The following is a 6,000-nucleotide window of genomic DNA, read 5'->3' as shown; positions in this document are numbered from 1 at the left end:
GTCTGATGTGTTCTACACTTCTTTGAATAGTCTATGTCATCCCCAGACACGTTGTCTCAAAAAGGGATTGCATGGGGACACTGAGTTGAGTTCATTGAGAATGGAAAAACGAAACAAAATGTATGATAAAAAAATGAAAATATTTATTTGATTTCTATAATGAATTGCAGTTGATACTGAGTATCAACAATGTCAAAGCACCAATGTCATTGAATAAACCTGAGATTTTGTCCTGCATTTCCATGTTTTGGCAAGTCACTGTTCATCACTATGGTTATATAATATTCTTAATTGTCACTATCATTTTTTTGTGGCTCTGGCAGGGCAGGGTCATTTCCACCTGGCAATTGTTGTTCATTGACGACTTCAACTCCTCTCGCCGCACGTTTTCCTCCTAGTCCTCGATCACGCGCATTTGTGAACCATGTTGACATTTTCTCTGCGATGGCCTTGTCTGTTGACTGCTTCTGATAGGCATGTTTGCGAACACTTCCTGAAACCAAAGACGTATAGTGTAACAGTATTATGTACATCACAATAGTTTTCTGACAAGGCTACGAGTACCACTACACAGGTCTACAATACATGATCATGATAAAACAGCAAAACAGGTAGGCAAGACACACTGCACAGTGTATTTTCACGTACATAAATGTACACATTTAAATGTACAGTGTAGCATGTACAGTTACAGTACACTAGCAGCCTACAACGAACGGGATATCACAACAAAAACATCAAAGAATCTGCAGGATTGTATTGAAAGAATGTATATAAAGCACACAAACATCAAGATTGGTGCTTTAGTAGACAAGGTCACAACTAACCTGGCAAACAAAAACCTGAGATTTTGTCCTGCATTTCCATGTTTTGGCAAGTCACTGTTCATCACTATGGTTATATAATATTCTTAATTGTCACTATCAGTGTTTTGTGGCTCTGGCAGGGCAGGGTCATTTCCACCTGGCAATTGTTGTTCATTGACGACTTCAACTCCTCTCGCCGCACGTTTTCCTCCTAGTCCTCGATCACGCGCATTCGTGAACCATGTTGACATTTTCTCTGCGATGGCCTTGTCTGTTGACTGCTTCTGATAGGCATGTTTGCGAACACTTCCTGAAACCAAAGACGTATAGTGTAACAGTATTATGTACATCACAATAGTTTTCTGACAAGGCTATGAGTACCACTACACAGGCCTACAATACATGATCATGATAAAACAGCAAAACAGGTAGGCAAGACACACTGCACAGTGTATTTTCACGTACATAAATGTACACAGTTAAATGTACAGTAACAGTGTAGCATGTACAGTTACAGTACACTAGGAGCCTACAACGAACGGGATATCACAACAAAAACATCAAAGAATCTGCAGGATTGTATTGAAAGAATGTATATAAAGCACACAAACATCAAGATTGGTGCTTTAGACAAGGTCACAACTAACCTGGCAAACAAAAAACTATTCTAATCAATGAAATTATGGGAAAGTTTCTCTGCTTTTTGAGTACTGGCGTGAAGAACAAAATCAAATATGGCGACTGACAATGGCGTGCAAGGAGGCGACAATACTCGTCCCCATCAGCTCTTTCAGCTCCATTGGAGACGCACGATGCACTCAGAGGCCAATGGGGACGATTTTGATTTGCTTTGGCGCCAAACAAATTTTGTAAGATGCCAGCTTTACTCATAAATTTTATAAAACATATTTCATTATCATAATCTTGAATGGGCCTCATGTAAACCCTTTATTTTTAAAACATATAATTGGAAATTCTCGGATGTGGGATTGATATGGGGTTCATATGGGATACATTGGGCTTCTCAATAGATCCCCATATCAACCATCGCAAACCCACATGGGGCCCATAACTCAAAACCCATATGGGCTTTCCCATATGGGCCCCACATGGTGAAATCCCATGTGAGATAAACCATCTTGGTCCCACATGGGTTACATGTGGGCCAGATGGGACCCTGCTTGCCCAGGTAAAACCCATGTGGTTCCCATATGTTTTGCTAGCTGGGTCGGCCCCGTGCCTACAATGCACACTGTTGAAGCACAACATTTAGTAGACCCAACTATCGGCTCCCAGACTGCTATGAATTCAGTACGAATATTGTGTTACTGTCGCATTTTATTTCAATTAGACCACATTTAAAGACATAAAAGTATCAAATCATTAAAAAATGTGAGTTATCATTGATAAAACAACGTTTTAAAATGCATATTTTTATTGATGTTTAACCACGTGGCTCTATTTACATGACCTTGACCCTAATTTGCATACGGCAATTGAGTTGTCCGATCCTCCTTGGCCGCCACCTGTAGTAAGCAGACCCAAGAGTTCCAGAAAATGTAGAAAGTCGGAGACTCTGCAAACAGCTGGGCAGCCCATTCTTGGTAAATGGATACATAAGGATGTCAGGATCAGACCAGGCTACAAGTAAAACACCAGTTGAAAGGTTATACTCGATTTTCACCAAGAAAAGAGATCGCCCTCTAAGTTCAGGTGGATCAAGTTCAGGAGGGACCGTCTCACAGGTGAAAAAAATTGCAAAAATTCAAGGTGAGGAATTAGAGACTGTGAAAATGGATTTGCTTGGTGAATTTGAGGAGGAGTCTCAGGATTCTTGTACTGGTAAAGCGTTGAAAGACTTTGACTCCAAAATGGAAACGTGTTTCAAGGAGTTTAAGGAACAAATATGTGCATATCTGAAAAATGTGATAGAAGAAATGAATGGAAAAATAAATGAACTGGACACACGTGTGAAAGTTTTAGAAACTGAGTTAGACAAAGTAAAGGATACATTAGCCCAAAAGAAACAAAGAAGGAGCTCAACAGACAGGCCCAGTACTCAAGAAAGGACAATGCTCGAATGTTCAATGTAAAGGAGGAGAAAGACGAGGATGTAAAGCAGGTAGTTTGTAACATCATAAGGAGGAAACTTAAGATCGAGATTTCCCCTCCTGACGTATCTGCTGCCCACAGACTGCCGAAATCCAAGAAGTCCATGACGCAAAAGTATAAGCCCATCATAATTCGGTTCAAAGACAGGGGGCTCAAGCACTCTGTTTTGTCGAATAGGAAGCAGCTGAAGGGGTCCGGAATATCGATTGAAGAAGACATGACTCGAGATAATGTTTCCTTGGTGCGCCAAGCAGAGGAGTCGGGGCTGTTCGAGGCTGTGTGGTTCACTAATGGAAAAGTCCGGGCAAAAGATTAGAATGGGAAAATTCACACCCTAGACCTTTTTGATGACTTTAAACAGATAATCAAGCAGTAAACAACGACATGCGACACATGGACTAATGTGAGACATTGTTTTTGTTTTGCTCTCCTACCGCCTGTCGCTCTAGAGGCACAAAACAAAATACATCACATTCACATGTGACTTCACGAAATAAGCAACTTACAATCTTTTCAATGTGGAATTACGAATTCAGTGACATTAAGTGATCTGTATTCTGGAGGACGCTTATATATAAGAAACTTGGATAATATGCGAAAATATTTCGTATATAGCTTATGGATTATTTGTGTGACATCTAACCCCTATATAACGTATGGACTATTGTGTGACATTTAGTCCTAGAACATATGGATTACTGTGTGCGACATCTAAGGTTTGTGACTGAGTGAACTGTTATACTTAACAAACGGACAAATAATGTAATGTGTCTTGAGAGATTTGTACTAAATTTCCCTTTTGTGTGGGTGTTTTTAAGATTGTGACAAAATTACACAGTGACACATGTAATAGAATAGTCTTATGATACTATAAGTTAAGACAATATCAACGTGTCATCTTTCTAGTAACTTCAATATGGATACAAGTAAAGCCCAAAAATTTGTTAATATTTAATCCTAATATTTAGACTCGGGGAAAACCCTTTACAAGATGAGTGTATATTTTTGTGACGCCCCCATAAATAGTGCATGTGTGCCCACTTCTTGTGTGCTGTTAAAGTTCACTGGTACACACCCTAGTCCATTGCTTTTGTACATGTTTGTGAACTTAGATAGGGTGCCAGTCTTCACTTTGGTCATTTCTTTTTGCTATTGTCAGGTACCCATGCTGGTACAAGTAGAGGGCTAGACTTGAGTCTCAGTTAATAATTACTGGTCTTGAATGGGCTGACCAGGCTAGTTATTTCTTTTCTGCCACAATTGGTTGGTGACCAGGCTTAGGGAATAAGCCGCCTATTTTTCAACCACTACTGTATTGTAATTGACATTTTGTAATAGCACTTGCACGCACGCACTCAACATGAGCCTTTGCTTTAGAACATGTAATGTTAGGGGCTTAGTGGACAAAACCAAAAGACATGATGCCTTTAACTACTTAAAACAAAAAGCAAAAGATATAAACTTCATACAAGAAAGCCACTCGATGAATGAAAACTTCAAGAAATGGACGGAGGAATGGGGCTACACAGCCTTCTTCGCTAATCATAAAAGCAATAGTAGAGGAGTTGGAATTCTGTTCAAAAATTCATTTGAATACACCTTACACGATAAATGCCTAGATGAAGAAGGGAGATACATAATTCTAGAGTTGACGGTGCATAATACCCACCTATTGCTAGTAAACATATATGGGCCGAACGACGACAATCCTATCTTCTTTGAAACTCTCAAACAAAAAATCTGCCACTACCAAAATCTACCAATCATCTGGGGAGGAGACTACAATGTTGTACAAAGTTATGGACTAGACACCTCAAATATTCAAAAAATGAACAAACCAAAAGCTCACGAAAAACTATTGCAAATAAAAGATGACATGGATTTGCAAGATCCTTGGAGAATAAAACACCCGACAACTCGAACGTTTACATGGCACAGTGGAAAGAAACAGAGTAGACTTGACTATTTCCTAGTGTCAGGAGATATTTGTTAATGTTAATGAAACCAGGATATAAAAGCGATCACGCAGCAGTAGAAATGTGCATCAAATTCAATGAACAAAAAAAGGACCAGGCATCTGGAAGTTTAACAACTCACTTCTGAGAGATCAAACGTACGTCAAAGAAATCAAGCAATGTATGAAAGAAACCATCAATGAGTACAGTGAAAGGAGGGATCATGAAAAGCCAACAGAGGAAAGAAATTTTAATATCAACGACCAACTTCTCTTTGAAATATTGAAAATGAAGATACGAGGCAAAACAATAGCTTATTCCACTCATCTACAGAAAAGAATGAATGCAGACGAAAAAGACCTGGAAAGAAGAATTGATCAACTCTATAAATCATATTCGGATGAGCCGAATGAACAAAACCTTGCCAAATATCACGAGGCACAAACAGAACTAGAAACACTTCGGGAGAAAAAGATCGAGGGCATAATGATACGGGCGAAAGCAAAATGGCACTGCGAAGGAGAGAGGGGAAGTAAATTTTTCCTAAATCTGGAGAATAAACATTACACAGAAAAAACCGTGAAAAGATTAATCAAGGAGGATGGACAAGAGGTGACAGACATAGAGGATATAATGAAAGAACAAGTACAATTCTACCAAAAGTTGTACTCTGAGAAGAAACAACACAAAGACCCACTGATCGAGAATATGTTCTTCCCACCAGACAAAAATGAAGTTCCACAACTAAAGGAAATGGACAAACAACATATGGAGAGTGACTTAGATGCCGCAGAACTATACAACACACTCAAGGCAATGAAAAACAATACTTCTCCAGGAGCAGACGGATTAACTGTGGAGTTTTATAAATTTTTCTGGAAAGACTTAAGAACCCTCCTAAGTAAATCAATAAACTATGCGTTCCGCGTTGGTAAACTATCAGATTTCCAAAGGTTAGGAATCATAACATGTCTTCCCAAGCCAGGCAAAGTCAAAGAGTTTGTCAAGAATTGGCGTTCGATAAGCTTGCTCAATATTGACTACAAAATTCTATCAGGTACTCTTGCAGGCAGAATGAAAAAACCACTCCAATACCTGATCTCACACAATCAAAAAGGATTCTTAAA

The 6,000-nt window shown here is 39.1% G+C and overlaps 1 long non-coding RNA gene across 1 annotated transcript; it reads right to left on the bottom strand.

Moving 5' to 3' along the window:
• Positions 1 to 373: 373 nt before the first annotated feature.
• LOC135500384 (uncharacterized) lies at positions 374 to 1,539 on the bottom strand. The gene is made up of 3 exons (XR_010449438.1): positions 1,454 to 1,539; positions 828 to 1,116; positions 374 to 493 (listed from the first exon to the last, which is right to left on the bottom strand). It is a non-coding gene; the product is annotated as an uncharacterized LOC135500384 (long non-coding RNA).
• Between the last annotated feature and the right edge of the window lie 4,461 nt (positions 1,540 to 6,000).

Source organism: Lineus longissimus, chromosome 16 (assembly GCF_910592395.1).
Source record: "Lineus longissimus chromosome 16, tnLinLong1.2, whole genome shotgun sequence".
Lineage (NCBI taxonomy): Eukaryota > Metazoa > Nemertea > Pilidiophora > Heteronemertea > Lineidae > Lineus > Lineus longissimus.
Note: the sequence above shows the minus strand (reverse complement) of the source record. Positions and strands in the feature narration are given on the sequence as shown.